This window comes from Epinephelus lanceolatus, chromosome 2 (genome assembly GCF_041903045.1).
Source record: "Epinephelus lanceolatus isolate andai-2023 chromosome 2, ASM4190304v1, whole genome shotgun sequence".
Classification (NCBI taxonomy): Eukaryota; Metazoa; Chordata; class Actinopteri; order Perciformes; family Serranidae; genus Epinephelus; species Epinephelus lanceolatus.
The window spans coordinates 9,706,641-9,728,834 of NC_135735.1; the positions used below are offsets into that span (position 1 = coordinate 9,706,641).

The 22,194-nt window shown below is 41.1% G+C and overlaps 1 protein-coding gene across 2 annotated transcripts in view; it reads right to left on the reverse strand.

The window, feature by feature from the left end:
* The window catches only part of tspan4a (tetraspanin 4a), a 267,734-nt gene extending 247,253 nt beyond the window's left edge, over window positions 1–20,481 (reverse strand). The window contains exon 1 of one of the 2 annotated variants that reach the window (XM_033620287.2): window positions 20,355–20,481. The gene's annotated coding sequence lies outside the window, so the exon portion shown is untranslated. The remainder of the gene's footprint in view (window positions 1–20,354) is intronic. The other variant, XM_033620295.2, reaches the window with a different exon arrangement.
* Between the last annotated feature and the right edge of the window lie 1,713 nt (window positions 20,482–22,194).

Consider the following 22,194-nt stretch of genomic DNA (forward strand, 5'->3'; position numbering starts at 1 on the left):
CTTGTTCAGACTTGTTTCTTCAGGGAGTGTGGATTTTTAATCCTGTACACAGGGAAGTCATCCAGCTCTGTCCTTTCACCACAGACACACTAAATGGCTCATTTAGCTCCCGGTGGCCAACTTCAAAACTGCGAGCTGACACTCCAGTTACTCCAGTATCACCATTATCAACAGGGAGTAAAGAGGCTTTACTGTGTCAATGCTTGTCTGACTCACAGGATGGAGACTGTGTGAACAAGCCTGCTATTGGCTGCCTGCTTCAGACAGAGTTCTTCTCTTCCACTGTCTACCAGCACTATTTACCAAGTGCACCGTCACTTTATCCTGGGCTCAGGGCTACCAAAGATGACAAGGCATTATTTAAGAAAAATATAAACAACCCAAAGCATTTTTTTGCAGGTTGCGTCTGAAGTTGCTAAGCAACCTTAACAAGCACCATGCAGAGCTGATCTTCTTCCAGGAGCTGTTTATAAGTGTGTAGGCCTATCGTCTGTGGGACAGATGTAAAGCTCTGGGTAGCCCTGCACTAACATGACCAACTTTTCCGTATTTATCAGACTAAATATTTACAGAAGAAGGGAAAGATATCTGTTGGCTGTGATTGGTTTGTAACCTGACTCCTGTCTGACTGCTGAGCGTGGCCACTTCCTGTGTCTGTCCTTTCAAATTAAATTCCCACATGGTCCAGTCATTTTGACAAGGCACAGCTCCCATAGTGGGGTGGCATAGCTATAAAATCATTCATTTTTGTGATAAAAGCACCGAATTTGGCAGATGTGTTGACAAATATATTTAGAACAAATCTGGATATTGGGGCATCAGAAACTGGCCCCCTGGTGGCCAGAGTAGGCAATTGAATCCTACCTGCCCCTGGACCTGTCCTGTTAATTGGATCCACTCCAACATGTAATGGCTTCTAAGTTGGACCATGCTACATGCCTCCAAGTTCTGTGAAAATCGGTTAGACAGTTTTCACATAATCCTCATCCAAAAAATGAATGGAAGTGAATGGGCGGCCACGTGTGGGCAGCCCGTGGACATGCCCCCTGAGTCGGATCAACACCATAATTTAATGTATTCTAAGTTGGCATGTGTTACATCCCTCCACCGAATTTTGTGAAAATCGGTCAGGCAGTTTTTGTATAACTGCTAACAAACTAATAAATTGGGTGGCATAGCTAAAAAATTGTTCATTTTTGTGATAAAAGTGCCAAATTTGGTACATTTATAGCTTAATATACCGGAATAGAACATTTTGGTCACACCCCCCCCCCAAAGCAAATATGGTTCATTCTAATGGTCCATATGGTCCAGTCATTTTGACAAGGCACAGCTCCTAACAGAGTTTTACATTTACATTTCGTTTGTTTGTTTTTTCGACTAAGCGACCAATGAAATCTTGCCAATTAATGACCTCTCTGGTTGACTATTAGGGGGCAGCCCTAGATTTTATTATTAAGATTTATTTTTAGCTCATCATCATCTCATTTTCGTCATGGAAAAGAGGTTGTTAACGAAAAGTTTTCGTCATAGTTTTCGTCAACGAAATTAACACTGGGTAGAAGTAGAGGAGAGACGAGATCGACTTATCTGTGTTCAGACTTATGAGGAAAATCCAGGAGGTGTTGGACTGTTTTATTCCTTCACACACACCTATGTTGCTTATAATATTTCCACCATAAATCGATGAAGAAAAGGCACAAATTGGTGCATAAAAATCCATCAGAGTGCAGAAAATAAGTGAAGGTTTGCTTAACATTTCTGTTTAATATGTGCCCCCCAGTGTTGAAACAAAACCAAACCCCTGGATAAAACTAAGTCTGGGGATAGATCTGATTATGCAAGATTCTGTCAGCGAATCACAGGAGTCAAAATGACTCATTAGACTATAAAACACCTGTCCTTATTAATAAACCTCCCTGTTATGGCAAAATAAAAAGCACTCAGGCTGTGTTTGCAGGTGATACACAACAGGATGTGCTGTAGCAGCTTTTGTCTTGAATCTAAGACATGCTTTGCAGCTCAAGTGTCTTTTTAAGTACTAATGAATAAAAACTGAGGACTATAGTTGTATCATCTAGTTAGAGTTAGTAATGTGCAAACAATTCAAGGTTAACGCGGCCTGGACAGATAAAGCAAACATACTGTGGCTCCTCTTAGTGAATAATTCATGAGGGAATTATCAGGTTATTAATGCAGGGCTCTGATCCTTTCTCTCTGTTTTAACCGTTGCACAGTTTGCTTTTAATCTCTCCATTAAATTAGGTGTAAAAAGTGGAAAATCTCTACCAGAACATAAAGAATCAACTTCATGAATAAGCCAGGGAGCACGAGGAGCTGGATGGGCAGGAAGAGGAGATGTTTTTCCGAAGAGGAGATGTTTTTCCGAAGAGGAGATGTTTTTCCAAACACACTGAGTCCCAGAGAGCTACCGAGCCTCTGTCAGCAACACTCTTCAAACTTTTCCGTAACGTATCCTCCACCGGAGGAAGCAAACACAAGTATCGGGTAACGTATTCCTCCTGACTTCCGACAGCTTTGTCTCCATGGCAACTAATCCGCAGGCTGTGGCAGTAAAGAAGTACCTTGTGAACTTCTCAATGAGAACAAGTCACTGTGGACTATGGAGTGGCAGACTGTGAATGTTAATTATATCACAGACCCAGATAGGAACACAACAAATTAGAGCCGAATTTGGCGTTTTGTCCTGCATCACTTCCCTCCTGCGTGTGTGTGTGTGTGTGTGTGTGTGTGTGTGTGTGGATTTCCTTTGCTGCACTAAGACAACACAAATCATATCGATATGCATGGACAGAATGGGCCCCTGGGTACAACATGCAAACCCCCGTGTGTCTCTTTGTGGTTATTTGGTAGTTGTTTGCATCTCCTTATGGTCAATTTGTGTCTGTTTGTGGCAGAGATGGGGACTTGAGTCATTGTGACTTGGACTCGAGTCGACTCGAGTCGCTGTTTTGATGACTTGTGACTTGACTTGACAAAAAATAAAAGACTTGAGACTTGACTCGGACTTGGAAGTTAAAGACTCAGGACTTGACTTGACTTGAGACACGATGACTTGAATGACTTGAGTGTTATTCACATCATGTTTTCGGTTAGAATATAAAATTAATAAATTAATTTAAAAAATAATGTTGATTACCCGGTAGGAGCGCAGGCTGAGAATGGCGTTATCATGATTGGATCACTACCCTGTCAATCAGTCATGCCCTCTCTACGTACCTTACATGTTTATTGGAGAAATAGGCCCTCTTATATCACATAGGCATCAACATGTCAGCGGGAGGCGTACCGAGAGTCATTGTCTTCGGCTTTCGGAAATCCCATTATGACGGCAAAAGACGAACAGCACAGTGCAAGACATGCGGCATAAACATCAGCCAGGCGACAACTTCAAACTTTGTTCGTCATTTGAAGAGCCATTCTGCCCAGTAAGTGCTTGTCAATTAGCTAATATTATCTGGTTAGTCGGTAGTTAGCTAACGTTAGCTTGATACGATACGGGGGTGGGGTGGGGGGGGTGGGTTGGTTTGGTGTAATTTGTTTTTTAATTTATTTGCTAACATTAACCCCAGAAAACGTGAGCGAACATTCCGACTGGTTCATCACAAGACCGGCTGTACATTTTATGAATGAGCAACACAGGGTTAAATGAGCTTAAATGTTTACTGACAGTTACTTATATCTTGTCTTTCCACTTTATTAAGATCAGATTCTGCAGGTAAAATTACAGTAATAAGGTGACTTGACTTGGACTTGACTTGACCTATTACAGGACTTGACTTGACTTGACTTGACATAACCTGTGACTTGACTTGACTTGACTTGCCCAAGAAAAAAATGACTTGAGACTTACTTGAGACTTGCACGTGTGACTTGGTCCCATCTCTGGTTTGTGGTCCCTCTGTACATCTTTGTGGTTGTTTTGCATATCTTTAAAGTTGTATGGCACCTCTTTATTGTCATTTTGCTTTTATTTGTAGCTGTTTTCCATCTCTTTGTGGTTGCTTTTTGTCTGGATGGTTTTTTTGTGTGTCTCATTTTAGTTATTTTCCAGCTCTTTGTGGTCATATTGTGGGATTTTCTGTCTGTTTTCTGTCTCTTCGTTGTCATTTGTGTGTTTTTGTTGTTAATTTGTGTCTCTTTGTGATTGTTTAGGTGTTGTTTTCTATCGCTTTGTAATTGTTTCTGTCACTTTGTGGTCATTCTGTGCATCTGTGTGGTTGTTTTGTGTCTCTTCGTGGTTGTTGGCACCTCTTTGTTGTCATTTTGTTTCTATTTGTGGCTGTTTTATGTCATTTTCCATTTGTTTATGGCCCCTTTCTGGTCATTCGATGCACCTTTGTGGTTGTTTGGAGGTTGTTTTCCACCTCCTTGTGGTTGTTTTGCAACTCTCTTTAGTTGTGTGGCACCTCTTTATTGTCACCTTGCTTTAATTTGTGGCCCTTTTTTGTCTCTTTGTGGTCATTTTCCACCTCTTTATGACTTGTTTTGCATCTTTCTGTGGTTGTTTGGTGCCATTTTGTTCCTATTTATGGTCATTTTCCATCTCTATGTGTCTCTTTGTGGTCATTCCATGCACCTTTGTGATTGTTTAGGTGTTGTCTTCCACCTTCTTGTGGTTGTTTTGCATCTATTTTTAGTTGTGTGGTGCTTCTTATTGTCATTGTGCTTTTATGTGTATGCTTTTTTGTCTCTGTGGTCATTTTCCACCTCTTGGCGTCTATTTGTGGTTATTTGGCACCTTTTTGTGGTTGTTGCTGCCTCTGTTGTCATTTTGTTTTTATTTGTGGACATTATTCATGTCTTTGTAGTTGTTTTGCATCCTTTTCGTGGTTGTTTGGCACCTCTTTGTTTTCATTTTGTTACTCTTTGTGGACATTTTCCATGTCTTTGTGTCTCTTTGTGGGTTTTTTTGCGGCTCTGTCATTTTATGAGGGGGATTTTGTGGCCGTATTCTGCCCCTTTGTTGTAGTTTGTGTCTTTTTGTGATGGTTTGCGTCTCTTTGTAGCCATTTGATTATCAAAAAGAAATGTTAACAGTCACTTTAAACAAATGCTCTGACCCAGGAGCCCTCTGAACACTTGAGCCTGAGCCCAGTGGACCTAAACAGTGACCCATTCATGTGTATGTGATGATAAACAAAGCATGTATGTGAGCTTCCAGTGTCTCTTTATGATCATTCAGTGTATCTTTGTGGTTTTTTTGTGTCTCTTTGTAGTCATTTGACTGACAACAAGAAATGCTAACAGTCACTTCATGCTCTGACCCAGGAGCCCTCTGAACACTTGGACCTGTGCCCAGTAATAACCCATCCATGTCAATATCATGTGAGTGTATGTGTGTGTAGTTTGGCCAGGATGGAGCAGACCTTACAAAGGGCACAGTAATCAAGACAACAAAGGCCTCTATATGAGGGCTGATTACAGCGCTGGAAGAATTACTGCTAACAGGGCCTAATGACGTGTGACATTAGCCACTGTGAGCTGATTGGGGATATAATTAGATGAATCATTCCAAAAAGGCATGAAAACAAGATATGCTATAAGAGTCAGTGTTCTCAATGTAACCCTACTTTTAAAAAGGAAAAGAAGGCAAATTAAGAAAATCCAATAATTAGTAATACTGAACAGAAAAAAGACTGGTATTACTCAGCTGTGATTAAAAAGAGCTTAAAAGATGCCAGACTCGTTTTTCTCAGGGGTTTTTACTCTTTTTTTACTCATCAGGACAAAATCAAACATCTATGAAGGTAGAAGTTGAGCTCACAATGCTTGTTTTCTTCACCAACCACTTCTGGAAGATACAAATCCCCTATCTTCATCTGAAATAGATTGAATTGGGACGTTTTTGTTTGTGATCTACAAACACTAACCCATAAATGTTCAAGTGTGTTCCTTTTTGGTTCACAGTTGTTTACAAATTAATTAGAAATGAAAAGCTGAAATGTTTTGAGGCAATAATTGTTCAAAAACTTTAAATCACACTGGGGCGCATCCAAAAATCTTTTAGATTCACTGCAACTTGACGTCGACTCGTGTTCACTTTAAATGGCTGGACATGCTTAAAAATGAGACACGACGTGCACAATCCGATGGCTGTCAGGAACAGCCAGAGAGAACAGGACATTAGACACAAAAGTTTTAAAGAGCACAGCAGGTGGCATCATTAGGAGGCAGAAAACTGCAGCGATATCATTTCTTCCTAGTGCAAGTCTTCCAAACAAACGACTGAGAAAAAATGGGCCTGCATAGGTCAGGAGACAGATCAAGCTCAGAACAGAAGAACAGAGTTCCTTTGATGCAGCAGAAAAAGTTGACAAAAGGACAACAAACATTTTATTTCTCAAATGTAGGCTGGAAAGTAGCCACGAAGTAAGAGCTGGGAAAAAGTGCCACATGACAGCAGCCCTTCAAAATAGCAGATGAAAGAGTCTGAAAACATGAGGCGAAATTGTTGTAATTACCATTATAATAAACAACAATCTGAACTTTTTAGCTGCATAATACAATGACTGTGGAGCATCACATGTAATATCATCACTCTGTGTGTGTGTGTGTGTGATAAACAATACATTCATTACTCCTCTCTCTGTCTGTCACACTACATACAGTGACTGAAAGCTCAAAGTAATGCGGAAAAACCTGAAACAAAAAAGCCACAAGATACTTACTTTTTCCCACAGGACATATGGTCTCTTTGTGAAGTGAAGTAAAGTAAAGAATTATTCAGGTTTTATCAGATGTAGGTAAAAAGCTGTGAAAAAGTCATAGCAATTAAAAAAAAATCTGTTTAAATCTGCAGTGGTGTCTGTGGATCTCTTCTCTGCAATTCTCTTTAATAAGTATCCTGTTAGTTTACTTGTTACTGAGTGCCACGCATGCTTATATTAACTTAGTTCATGTTCACGGCATATGTTGGCACTGCTTGTGTGTGTGTGTGTGTGTGCGTGCTAGTGTGTGTCTGTTTAGAGTATAGATGAACAATAATTTAACCTTTAACCTTCACTATTTATTTATTACTTTTAAATTAGTTGTTGTATTCATTTACAATGACAGTAAAAGGAATCAAATTGAATTGAGTTGAATGACTTTGGGGCACTTGGAGGATGACATATATTGCCTATTAAAGGTGCTGTATGTGGGTGCAACATGTTCTCATCCCAACACGTCAAATACCACCGCTTTGTCAGTGGACGTACACATCAAAATATGATGCACTAGCTACCTCCTGTGTCAGTTTTGGACACTCAGGGATGGCATGTCAATTCACACTTGTTACATGCACTGTGTCTTTTCAAAATACACTTCCGCTTTCACAAGAAATGTACAGTTTCTGCTCATTAAATGCAAACAGTCTTTTTTGAAATAAACTTAGATCAGGTTTATTTCCTTATGTTTGGACCAGAGGTAGACACTCTGAGGATCAAGAGCCACATACAGCTCTTCAGTGGCTCCCTGTGGCTCTGACAAAAAAAATCATATGGAAATGAAAAATGTTTTTTCTGTAACATTTTAATTTTCATTTATCATTGTTGTAGTCCTAAAGGAATTCTCATGTTCTCCAATTGTAAAAAAGTGTTTTAACTTTTCATCAACTAAAAATGCATTATACATCTTCAGCTGGTGCCTTTTCCTCTGAATTTTGATGAACCTCAATAGCTGTGGTTTGTCTTCAGTTTCCCTAGCTTAACTAGCTGTGGATTTGAAATGCAAAAAAGTCTCGGAGGATAATAGAAAATCAGATATTGGACAGAGATGTTTGCTTTTATCGACAACGCTGCAAAATGAAAGCACCAATTAACTCTAAATAGCCCACTGTGGAGTCGCCACTTTGTGGTAAAACATATTAATGAATGCTAACTTAGAACTAATAGGCTGTGTTACCTTCATTATGAGGTTCTAATTTGTTTTGTGGCTCCAGATAGATTCTTTTTGTTTTTTTGTTTGGGCTAAAAATAGCTCTTTTGGTAGTAAAGGTTGCCGACCCCTGGTTTAGAAGGAAAAAATATGTACTTAGGTTTAGAGGAAAGTATCATAGCTTGGCTTAAAATAAGTGTGGTTGTCACTAATGTGATGTAACATGCATCATGTGACATACGTCACAAGAGCTGCATGCTACAAACACAAGCTTTATACAAGTTATTAAAATAACCCGGCTGACTTTTGATTTCGGGCGGCACGGTGGTGTGGTGGTTAGCACTGTCGCCTCACAGCAAGAGGGTTTCCGTTTCGATCCCGGATGTGGGAGCCCTTCTGTGCGGAGTTTGCATGTTCTCCCCATGTCAGCATGGGTTCTCTCCGGGCACTCCGGCTTCCTCCCACAGTCCAAAGACATGCAGGTTAATTGATAACTCTAAATTGTCCATAGGTGTGAATGTGAGCATGAATGGTTGTCTGTCTCTATGTGTCAGCCTGCGGTAGTCTGCCGACCTGTCCAGGGTGTACCCTGCCTCTCGCCCAATGTCAGCTGGGATAGGCTCCAGCCCCCCGCGACCCTCAAGAGGATGCAGCGGTTAGAAGATGGAAGAAGAAGATGGACTTTTGATTTCACAGGAAACAAACAGTGGGCTCCTGGGGGAAAGTCCAGAGTTTGTTTGACCCATCCACCACCCGTCCTGCCGTCCTTATACAATCTTACTCCCTCTTTATACTATGGTAGTTGCCAACAGCGTTGCAAACTGCTGCTGCCCGGTGCATATCATACCACCGCAAAGTCAAACAGTGCCTCTGTGCATCCATGTCTGACGCTGGCATCTACTGACAAAGCAGCAATATTTGACGAGTTTGGTTGTTGCCTGCTGCGCCAACAACTGCCACTGCCTGGTGCAGAGCCTCTGTGAGTCTGTATCTGACGCTGATATCCACTGACAAAGCAGCAAAATTTGACGAGTTGAGAGTGAGAACAGGCCGATAACTCTGAGAAATACAAAAAGTAATGCAACAAAATTTGTACATAACTCACGTGATCATGAACCAGTAATTTGTGCATAACCCACATATTTGGGAAAACTGTAGTCATGTGACCAGTGCGCTGAGGGGAATAAAAAGGAAGTGATGCCCGTAGTGAGGCAGGTTGGAGTGACGGATGGGTCATAAAACACAGGACTTTTCCCAGGAGGCCGGTGTTCAAAACTGGTGAACCTTGACTCATTTTCAGGAACATCTTTCCCCAAGGTTTCTTTCTCTAAACCTAATGTATCATAACTTAACTTGCCTAAACCTAACCTCCATAACTTTATGTTGAATGTGAATGTGTGAATGTCATTCATGGGGAGCTAATTAATAGGATTGTATGAGGATACGTTGAGTGACAACAGCATTGTTTTTGTAGTCTTACCTTTTTTTTTTCTTTTTTTTTTTAACATTAAACCAGAATCACAATCTTTCCCTCACCTTAACCAAAATGCTGTTGTTGCCTAATACGAACCACAGAGAGAGGTCTGGAGGTGAACCTGGCATTCTAATGTCACAGCTCTACACTCTGTATGTCCTCCATCCGCCCTGATCACCTCCTGGAGAATTCAGCACGGTACATAAATGTAGCGTTTACTTTTATTTTTTTATTTTTTTCTACCTGTCTGCATTGGTCTTCGTAGCTTAGCGCCACGAAAGAGTGTAAGCTTCTTATGAAGATTGATGCACTGTTAATCTTGCAGTCAAGTATTTTATACCCATACTTGTGCGTGGTTGTGACCGTCACCCACCCTCCCTGGAGACTAGCCTATCAGCCTTTATTGGAAAAACTTCCTAATATGAGCCAGAGAGGGCCGTGATACACCAGTGTGTTAAGGGGAAAGTAAGGAACAAGCAGGGGGGATTGAGGGGCAGGTGCTTAAGTCCTGAGTTATATAGCGACAGTGCATGTGGAGAAGAAGGAGGAAAAAACAAACAAACAAACAAAAAAAAAAAACAGAGGAGAAACAGGCAGTGTAGCTGATGTATTGTGGCCTTGAGGTGGTTGTGCTCCATACAGATTATCAAAAATAAACATATACACGTCTACTATACTGTACTGAAAAACAAAAACCAATGAGAAGTCTATACTGAACACCGAAAATGTGAGAGTAGCGTTTACTTTTAAAATGCTGTATGTGACTACGGAGAAAGACAGTTGATTGCTGAGTCTCATTTACAGGTCATCCAATTCCAGGGCTTTGTGCTGGTGGTTCGATCAGTGTTTGACAACCTGGGAATGAGATGCAACAGTCAAACTCTTTCTTCAGACTTACAAGATCTTTAACTCAAAGCAGCACTGTATCCAAACATAAACCAGACAGTGATTAGATTGTCACCACAGGGTAATTATGAGAATACAGTTGCAACAAAGAGATAGTATTTCGGATCATGTTTGCCAGATTGACAAGAGTTTATCCAAATCACTCAGAACTCCAGTAACGTGCAGTCAACCCAAACTAAGATTGAACATCAGTAAATGTTAATGTTTACCACAATCCATGATAGACTGGAGTGCCAATTTACTTTTCAGCAGACATTTTATGTTTACTTCATCTGTCAGAGTTGGCAGATATTTCTTATTTACGTGACATTAGTCCAATCAGGGATCTATTCATACTGAAACGACATCACATGAAGAGAAAACAGATACTTGGCAGCAAACTTGGAATAAGAAGCTACAACTAATTGTGTGGGACAGCTTTTCATTTAAAAAAGTGCAGCAGAACCAGTCCAAATACAAAATAGAGACACTTCAGTACTAGAATGTGTAAGTGCTGGAGTGGCTGAGTAAAAGGAAAACAGGCTTGAATGAATCCCATTCAAAGTCTCTGCAGTTACTTGAAGATAGCTGTTCACAGAGACTCCCCATTGAGCTGGAGAAACACCGCACACTTTTTGAACAGTTGAAGGAAAAAAAATCCAGATGCGATGAGCAAACAAAGACACATCTAAGAGGAGCTGGAGCTATCATTTTAGCCACAAACTGTCTCTGTTTAAATGGGATAATTTAAAAAAATGGTGGAAAAACAAAAGAATTAAAACTGCTACATATTTCATTATAACGTATTCTGTGCTGATTGTCAACAACAAATCACAGTTTACTTTGAATTCAGGGTGGCACACTTGAGGACGTCATGGGGTTTGGAAAGTTTCTGAAGGCATTGTACTTCAAATCTAGCAGACAGATGCTCTTCATTTTAAAGTCATGAAAATTGATTTTCACTCTGAGGCAATAGCATGATCCGCGTCCAGGGAGCCAGCCTCTATAAAGTTAGACTAAAACTATTAAGATCAGCAAAGGCCGGCTCAGAGTGGCTGCCAGAAACGAATGCAAATGAGATCTGAGCTCTTACTTTGAAACGTCTCAGACAGAACTTAGTGGAAAACAAAATCAGATCAAGAAACAGAGCATGTAGAGACAAATCATCGTGAGGGATCACTCTGACCATACTAACAGAAACATACAGGAAATATTTGGACTTTGTGGTAGGCCTGCATGTTTAAAGAATTCCCCATGCCACGCAAAATTACATGTCATGTAAGATTAGTTGCACCACCAAGGAGGCTAAAAAGGCGCAGCTATATACAGAATGTAAATGCTTGCTGCTATTTTTATCACCTCCAAAGAAAACTAAGGCGTCCAGACAAAAAATTAAATAGAACATAAAGCCAAGTATGTCAGCCAGGAGGAGTATATTATGGTGGGCAGAGTGAGATATAGGGTGTGAGGAGGCGAGGAAACATCAAGAAATGTAGTGCGGAGGAGAAAGAAAAAAACTGTGCCTTGTATGTTTTTTCTTCCCTCTGTGTTAAACTGGGCGTGAGACTGGGAGTCAGCAGCAGTGAAAGAGTGTGGTTATGGCTTGTGGTTTTCGCTCGGCACTAACATCTCAGCAGAGCTCTCGACAAGGAGGAACAGAGGGGACAAAATAGACCCTTCAAAACGTAAGAGGCCATGCTGGTGCCTCACATCCTGAGAGGACAGGCGGAAAAATAAAACAACCACCATGTGTGACATCAAGTATGTGCAGTTAAGTGCAAATTATTGTCGCTGTGACTTTGGCTGTCAGACACACTCTGTCTTTATCTCCCATTGTCGCTGTGGAAGCTCAGCCTTAAACAGAAACGTCCGCTACATGACCCCTATGGAAAAAGTACATTTCACAAATACACCTATACAATATTTTTACACGTATAGATTTAAAATGTATACAGGTAGATGGGAATATGTTCATTATCTTGAGAATGAACAACAGTTAAATCTATTCAAGTTGACGCAGCACTTCATTACACACATGACTCCCCATGAAACTACTAGTCTTTGTTTTCACACTTCAGCTTTTGTATCGATGAAACAAACTAGATATGACATTCATTAATGAGATTTTACTGCACAAGATGTGTTCGAGTTTGTAATTGCATATTTTAGCCTAGTGTTGCTGTTGTTAAGGGTCCAGTGTGAAGGATTTACTGGCATCTAACAATGAGGTTACAGACTGGAACTTCTCCCATGTGCCAAGTGGGGAGGAGTCACTAGCCCTTTTAAAACAGGAATTGTGCAAATTTGCAGGAAAGCCCAATCAGTCTTTTTCAGCATTGGCAGTATAAAAAGAAAATCGGGGAGTGCAGCAAAATGCTGCCTACCTACTTTTGTTTATACAGAATGCACCTTTTTCGGGGCAATGGGGGGCGTGAGCAAGTAACAAAACGTGTAGCTCAGCGTGTGACGTAAACAGTGACGTGGGAGGGAAGCCGCGGCTGGTCAGTCCTTCAGTGATGCTCTTGTAAGTCGGCCCGTTCTTCACCGTCCCCGTCATCTGACGGTTAATGGCCTCTTCGTTTGTGAGGACAAGGAGGACGCGCAATTCCTTGTCTCCCCAGTTGCTCATGTTTACAGTGTCTGTCACAGGTTTGCGTTTCCCTCGTTACTAGCTTGACGCTAATTCCTGCTGTGTCCTGTTTATCCACCACCAGTGGGTCGCACGTGCAGCGTCATCAGCAGCTCCTCCCACAAGTCTTCAACCGCCCCTCCCGTTGCGGAAGGCCGCCTCGGTCTTTTTAAACTAAAGGGGTTGTTCCTCCAATATGTCTACCCTACGAGCAGGGCGTAAAATTAACATTTTACCTCATCTGCCATTGGCTAGTGACCTCCAAAAATTTACCGGCCAAACATATTTTTCACCAGCCAAATAAAAAAATTGTGCCTTATTTGACGAAAAATAATTACCTTAGGTTTTTAGTATGAAAATCCAACTTTAGGAAAATCCAACCCTGTCCTCTGTGTTTCTTTGGCGTGCTTGTGGCAAAGGCTGCAGTAGTAGTATCACGATACCACGGCAAAAATGAGGCAGATGTGCCTTTTGTCATTTATGAAAAGATAAATCATTTTTCTATAATACATCACTGATATTTCAATGGAATAAATTACTTATTGACTTATTCATACTTCAAAAACAGCATCAGTAAGTGATTAACATAGGGGGGATCAAAATAAAATAAAAATCAACCAGCCACCCTCCTCCCCTGATAGTCCCTCCATAAGTAAAGAACAGTCCCTAAAGTGCGGTGAGGTTTGTGGAAATGTTAACGGCTCGTTTCTCCTCTGACACGTCACATACCTGTGTGCCGCCACGGCTCGGTTGTCCAGGTACTACTGGGCAGTCATGACACCAACGAAAGAGGAAATTACTGGACCTGGAGTCGGACTTTATCCGCCGTTATCTTGCGCCGCAGAGCCTCCGCCATGTTCCTGTCTGTGACCCTCGTTCAACCCACAACCTCCAGGATTCGCATTTCCTTTCTGCTGCTGGTTGAAACGTGATAATAGGGGCACCCCAGCGCCCACTCCACTAACTTGACGTGGAAATGAGCGGTAGTTTAGAAAACTGGCGAGTTTTTTTTTGTTGTTGTTGTTGTTTTTTTCGAGGGCGCTCGTGCACCCTCACATAGATTGCACCCTGGGTGGTCGCCCACATTGCCCATAGCAAAAACCGTCCATGGACACAGCTGGCAGAAATGGTCGAAGCACATAAAAAACCCACATGCAATTCAAAATTTCCATCGTCCACTGGCAGGTGTGTGTTCTTGTTTTACACGCCAAACTCATTTTTTATCCGTCATTGGCGCTTGGCGGGTGTTAATTTTACGCCCTGCCTACGAGGCCGAAAATTGGGCACCTCGGATCAAATCTGGCTGTGTAAAAGGGGCTAAAGTTTGGTTTGTCCACTGTGGGCTACTGTAGAAACAACATGGCGACCATAGGCTATATATAATGTATATTGACATAGTTTTGTTTTTACTTTGCAGTGCAGTTTATGAACTTAAAATTAGAGGAGAGCCTTAGTGTTTCTGTCCTGTAGATTGTATCTGTTTGATGTATTCTACATTCCACATCTAGAGACGTGCAGTATCTTCCGTGGACCAAACTACTCCTCGTCCTGCGTCTTTACAAGCGTTACAGATTGACGTGGTTTCGTCTGTTTTATTCAAGCGTCCCAGTGCAACAGCATGTGATTTAGAGGGCTGAATACAACGGCAAAGATTAAAGTGAACCTGGAGCACTTTGTGTTCACAAGGCACAGGTTGAGCGAACCACACCGTGGACTTGAACCGAACTGAACTCGACACTCTCTTGGAGTGTTCACATATGTGCAAAAAATGCTGAGTCACCACTCTGAGTCTGTTTAGAGGGCTGAAAAGGACCAAGTGTGAAAACACCCTAAATCCTACACAGTGGTCATTTAATCGCAGACCTCTACGACTTCAATTCACCAAGAAGTTTCTCTGTTTTTGGATTCTTCGTTCATTGGAGGCGTGCACAAATCCAAAAGTAACATGAGTGAGTGACTGATATATAATTAGTCGACTGGGGGGGTGAGGGGTTCCTTTACTTTCATTTTTGATGGGGCCAATGTGAATTGGTATCAATCGCCTCATCTAACTCGCCGCAAGAAAGCCAATAAGCGCAGAATAATAAACTACTCTGCTCTCGGATGATGCTGTTGTTATTTTGTTAACAGCGGGGCCGGGGCATTGAGGGTACTAAGGTCCATGTTTTAGGGAATGTGGAAATATTTACTACATGTAACTTTCACTTTTTGGTGCGTGGAAATAGTTTGCCAGGATCCATCGAAACATCTTGATTAAACTTATGTGACATGGAGTAAGTGTGCAGGCTTTTTATTCTTTTATTCATGCTGTTTTCTGATAGTCTTGCACCTGCATGATGTGGGTACAATTACTCTCCTTTGATTCATTGGCTGTCCTGACAAAAACTGATGTAATGTTGGTGTTTTCATTGTTGAATCCTATTACTGTTTCTCGCTGCCTCATTTGACCCAGCAGAACCATTAAAGTTTAATCTCCCAGTATCTTATCTAATATTGTGCCTGTTGGCCCAATAATTAATTCATATTGGCCTTATCATACTTTGTAGTATCTCATATCTGCTGTGGTGGTGTACCTGTAATTGATGGTCTGCACTGTTGCATCCCTCCAAGATATATCACAAGATTACTTTCCTTTGCATTACCTCTCACTGTCCACCCATACTGTATAAAATCTAACCCTGGGCATCCATCCTGTATCATCTTATGTTACCTTAGTCCTGATTTCCCTTAAGATATTTTTCATCTCTATGCTCATGCAGTTTCTTCTACCAGGGCATGAGTAAGAGATGAGAATTACAAACTAAAGTACCTTGCTGGCATATGTTAGCTATATCCAACATAACTATATTCTTCTCTGCCCCTTTTTTCTTCTGGCAGGACTGAAGAAAAGAAGAGTGTGCTACGAGAACATGAGGCTGAAAAACTGCAGGCATGAAATATAGAGAGGGAACAAAGGGAGAGAGGACCGGCTGAAATCTGGCAACAAAAAAAAATGTACTGAAGGAACACAGGACTGGGGGAAAATTGGGTGAGTGAATTTAGAGCAGAGCAGTGCGCACACACACACACACATACACACACACACGCTACAATGCAGCCTTGTTACATCTACCTTCAGTAGAGCCAGTGTTCAGGGCAATTATCCGGAGTGTTGCCACACCTAGATGAGCCCACAAGTCGGCCACAGAGCTGTAGTTGGACAAACAACACCAGCTGTGACGATTAAAGAAAACACTCAACACCTCTTCTCCAAAACATATTTTCCCTGCTTCCATCAAAATAGCTAGATGCCATATGCACAGAGCACAGAACACAGATTGAAAGCTGTGTATCTGCAGTAGCTTTGGTCTCGGCCAGTGATTGCAGGCTAAGTGTAAACAGCGGGCAGCTGCCAGAGTCATCAGTTCAGCCATGCTGGAGCTGATGACATGTGGGAGGACACGGGAAAAGGAAGCTGCCTCCTTGTCTTGACTGTCTCTGTCTGCACATCCTGGAATGTGTCAAAGCAGTATGACTGTCACCATGAGCTGGAGAGTGTGGGAGATTTCATGAGCGGTCGTCATTAGGTTACATATAGAGCATGAGTTTATTTATAAAGAATAAATGTACCTTTCAATAGCGCTGCTTGATTCATCAATCTGAGCTGTTCAGGAGTTACTCAGCTGTTTTCCCGTCACTGTACATTTGTTTACCACATCTCACAGGCTGCAGGCGACAGTTTCTCCCAGTACTGATGAATCTAACATTTGATATTGATTATCAATTAACTGATTTTGAAAATATCAATGGGAAATGGTCATTACAAGTAGGGATGCTCAAATCCAATCCTCTGGATCAGGATTTACCCAGATCCTCACGCACACACACACCCTCACTACAGATCAGGTGTCAGACAGGTATTATTTTTTGCAACACTCTCTCAAACCTAAATAACCTAAATAAAACTTAATGTTTATATGGTTTGGTTTTAGATAAGAACTTTTTTTTTACCAGTGAGTGAAAGCAAGGAGCGCTCACTCTGCAGCTAAATCTGAGGACCAGAACACTTGACACACTGACTAACCACCGACTGCTCGACTTGAGGAATTTTAGTTGACTGAGGGGTCTCCGACCAATGATTTGAATCTTTGACTCTCATGGGCAGCCCTTAATGTTACATTATGTATGTTACCTGACAGACGTCACTAGATTGGTATTAAAAGAACTCAACGTTGACTCGCAGCACGAACACTGGTGTCCTGGGTGAAGGTCCTGTGCTTGTTTGACCCAGCCACCACCCCTTCCTCCCAACATACAGAACTTCCTCTATCTTAACACACTACGTGGACTTTGTTGCTTTTATACTAAACTTTCAAATACTTTAAAACTTAACACATTAAATCTTAACACACTTTAAAATAAACATTAGTATGGGTCAGAATGGCCTGCTTGCACAGTCGACCTATATGGCGTTTTTTCAGTGAGAGCAAGTTTTTTCATCAGTGTCATGATAAAAATCACTGATTTTGCTCTAAATTACAGTGACTCAACTTAATCTGTAATGCTCACAGCAACCCCAGAGGCATAATATTGTCTTATTTGTTAATGAGTTCCCAAGCAGCGAGGTGGCTGTTGTTCAGATTCATAATTTGGGGAAAAAAGAACACTGACTTTAGATTGGTATTCATTATCGGCAGATAAAATTAAAGTAAAATGAAAGTCAGTGTGGTGCGTCCCTAATTACAAGTCTCTGCACCCTGTTCAATTAATCAGGAGAAGAAATGAGAAACAGCAAGCCCTCATATTTAAGAGGCTATGACCAGCAAATGTTTCATGTTATACTTCATAAGATTTTACTTAGATAACACATTAACTATCAAGTTATTGTTTCATTACCCAAATCTGATAATCAGACGAGTGCCATTTTGCTTTTGAGTCTTTATTAGAATATTAAACTAAGTTATAATAAAAGCAGATGCAGTGTGTCCCGCACTGCTGTCACTAGTTGACCCTTGGCGTCTCTTTTTCGGTTGATTCAGCATGTTGAATCGACAACAGAGACAGCTGAGCCCATCAGTGAGAGAAATCACAATGATTGGCAGGTCAGCTCAGTGCACGGGAAGACAAATAAAAGTGAGGAAAGTAAACAAACGGACGACATGAGATCAAAGCAAATTTGTTATATTAGCCAATGAGCAGAAACAGTTCATAATTGTTTGTGATATTGTTCGCTAGCACACAGTAAACATAATTTGTTCTTTCAACATCAGGTTGTGTTGTTAATGTGCTAACTGGCTAACTAGCGTCTTGAATCCTTCCTGTTGGTCTTCTGTTTTCATGCAGGAGTTTTTTGGGGGGGTTTGTTATTAGGAATACATAGTACTGCCGGCTGCCCACAGAGAATTATTTCCTCTCACGTAGGTACAGAACATTGTCTGTAGTCTTTGCAGCGTGTTCAGCGTAACTTTTTGGCCAAGACTCAGATGATGTGAGGCAACGCGACAGTCGGCCTTTATCACTACTCTTTCATGACAGTTTGATGTGTCTGGGCCCTAAGGATCGCAGGGGGCTGGCGCCGATCCCTGCTGATATTGGGTGAGAGGCAAAGTAAACCCTGCTCAGTTCACCAGACTATTGATTCAGACAATTCACTCTCACATTTACACCTACGGGCAATTTAAAGTCACCGTGTCTTTGAACCATGGGAGGACACCAGGGGAGGAAGCCGGGAGACTCCACAAACAGGGGCCCAACCCGGCCAGCCGGTTCAAACCTTAAATCCTCTTCCTGTGTGGCAACAGTGCCAGCAACTGCACTACTGTGCCATCCAGCTAAAACTAACACAGTCTAATATACCAACACATCAATAAATTCTACCTTTATGGTTATTACGTTCAGTGTTTTAGAGGTGTAGAGTCAATTTTATGGTCAGTTTTGAGGTTGGAGTTTGTGCTGCTGTTGAATTGTATTTTTATCTTATAATAAACATTATATTGTTCTATATGTTACTGTAGTAGAAACACCTCCATATATATAAATAAATACAGTCCAGCAGCAGCAGCAGCAGCAGCACATCCTCCAAATGACCATAAAGTTGAACCAACACCTCTTTAAAGCAGTTTCAACAAACACTGAACATTAATGTCATGAAGGATTTATTGCAGGACTGTTGCATTAGACTGTTTTAGTCTTAGACAGGTGTACCTAATAAAGTGGAAACTGTAGAAAATACTTTGAATTGCTGGAGAGGTGGGGTGTCTGGAATATGGCTGGCAACTCCTGAAGGAAGGGTGTTAACTTTTGATATTTGCAGAAGCTCCATACAGAGTATTTCTAGCTGAGAACAAGTCAGAGTGGTGTTTCTTATTCAAATGTCTTGTAGCTGCATTGCATTCTGGTCTATTGTGGTTTCTGTCAGTGTACATAAAACGGCATCTCTCACTCTACGACAAAACATTTCTCCATGTATGTCTGTTGAGAATCAGCACAAACTGTAGAGGCTTTAATAAAAATAAAAACTTTCTCTTTGATTCTGAGGGACTGATGCGAAACCTGTCAGTTGGCGTTGATATTTTTGGACAGCTGAGATGTTTTCCTGCTTTTTAAATCCCGCTGATGTAACAATAAGAAAAAAATATGCCACAAAACAACAACACAGGGTTCAGGAAAACAAAGACCAGCTCCTGTTTTAACTGTTTGCAGGGCAGATTTCCCCTTTAATAGAGCCTCTCTGCCTTCATTAAAGTCCAGATTAATTTTTAATGTGCCCCTGCCACATGGAATATGGAGCAGCTTCATCTGGCAGAATTTAAGACCTCTGCTAACCTAACATAAGGGCACATTGTATGGCAGTGAATTCCTCTGCACTTTGCCAGCCAGCCACAGCTTTGAGAAGTCAGTGAGGCCTTAAGTTCCTGTAACCCCTCCAGAGAGAAGAAGAAAAAAAATGAAGGGAGGGAATAGCTTGAGGAATGGTTGGTATTCTGAAATGTTGTTCTTCTCCACAAGTTTATTTCTGTCTTTCATCAAGATCCGAGGGGGAACATTCCTCAGCCAATCAGAGCGCCTCACTCTCACACATCACCACATTTCCACAATCAAAACACACTGACAAAACAACTGATCTACGGACAACGGCTTACAAGTGGAATAAACACACTGGCCAATGTAAAAGAGTGGCTTTTGTGAGCAAATGATATAATGAGCGAGCTCGAGTATGATTAATGTAATCCCACCCTTAAGTAAACAACACTCATTAACCAATTCACGCAAGATAAATGGAACCAGGATATAGTTTATCCCTTCTAATTAGACAAACTCAGTCGGCAAAAGCTCCCCATTTATCAAAGTTAAATCTCTAAAACAAGGTCACTGACATCTGTGTTGGAGCTGGAATACAGAATGAAAGAGCTGAAGAGTGGAGGAAACAGAGAAGAGGAGAGGTCAGGAGGAAGAGTTAAGTGATACAGCTCATTTGAATAGTGTAAGAGAAAAGTGAAAATGACTTACCACTCACTTATCTCACTCTCTACACTCTCTCCCGGCTGCCCCTCGTCTTCCCTCAGTGTATGACAAAACTTCCCAAGTTGTTCCTCTCCACAGACTCCCTCTCGCTCCCTCTCTTTCTCACTCAGCGTGGATGCACATGTGACTGTCACCGCTGGCCAAAACAGCAAAAGGCCGACATCTAGTGGTGAGTGACGCTGCAGCACCTGACATAATATAATCATCCTTTGTAAAGCTGTTGGCCCACTGACAATTTCCAAAAGTAATTTATAGGCTAATTTGCTCTGATTCAGTAGGCGATTGAAAAACAGCATCTGATGAATACAAATAGCTGCTTATAATAAACACAAATAACCCTCTGCAGACAGTTTCACTGGTTTATAAGCAAATTCTTTTTCATTAAAAGTAATATTTTCATCACATACTGGTGACAGGTTATTTTCACAGCTCACTGTATTAAAGAGGTTTTTAGAATCTGCCTTTGCTGGTAGGAGTCAATGTTAATGTGAGTTATATGAAATAAACCAGGACCTGTGATGTGGCCTGTGGCTTATGATACATTTTTAACATAACAGTGTTTGGACACATTCCTGAGTTTGGACTGGAAGACAGCCATCTCCTCTTGGCGCTGGTTTATGAACATCTTTTATTGGACGACTGTCAATGTTTTTAACACATTTGTGTGTGTACTCTCAAATAGTTGTTGTCTTTACCTTTTCACACTGTTTGTTATACAGTTGTTTTTGAGGACGCAGTGCAAAAAGGTCACACCACCATGTTTCACTGCAGAGTGCAGATGCTGTTGTTTCCTGTAAAGAAGAACAAAACTTAGATGTACATGCCACGGTAGCAGCTCTGTGGGGCTGTGTGCTGTGGACTGATTCCCAACCTGGAGGTCCTGAACCCCACTAGAGGTCACCAGAGCTTCACATGGTGTTGTGAGGCCTCCTTGAATGTAAGGGGTGGAAGAAAACTGGAATGTATATGTATATATATACACATTTGGCCTATAATGCAGCATTTCTTTCAATTTAATTCATTTCTGTGAAGAAAAATAAATTAGGTTGCTGTTTCTGCTTCATAGCCTCGACATGCTTTAGAGGAGTATGCAGTTAAAACAACCAAAAGCTAATAGAGTTAGAGTGACATTGTTAAAAATGATTTTTTTATTTTTTATTTTTTTTTAAAGCATAATACATACAGAGAATTGTAGTGAAAGTTCCCACAAATATTAGGAAAACTCATCTCTGATGCAGCAATCACAGGAAATAATCTCCCCAAAATGTATCACTCACTTTATACAAACTTTATGCAGTTGTTCTTTTCACTATTTGGGTTAATTGTACAGTTTATCAGTTGTACTGTGCTGTTATTAATAGTATTAAATATCCATTAAATCAGTCACTTAGTCAAGGGTCATCAGTTTACTCCAGTGGTTCTCAACTGGTGTGCCATGATGCCACATCAGGTGTGCAATGGGATTTTGTGATAACACCACATTATTATAACAATATTCAACTGTGCCTGTACATAAAGTTATGAATGAATTTTTAATTGACTGTATCAGTATGTTGTGCACATCCATTTCCTACTAAAGAGGAAAACTCTAGCTGAAAAATGTAATTTAATTTGATTTAATTTAAAAAACTTTCACGGGGAACCTATTTGTTGCTATTTATGCATGGGAATTGTGAATGTGTGACACATCTAAAGCCCTGATTAGCAGTAGAGATGTACCGATACCACTTTCTCCTTCCCGATACCGATTCTGATCCCTGAACCTTAGGTATCTGCCGATACTGAGTACCGATCTGAAACCAGCGCGTAAAATAAAAGTGGATGG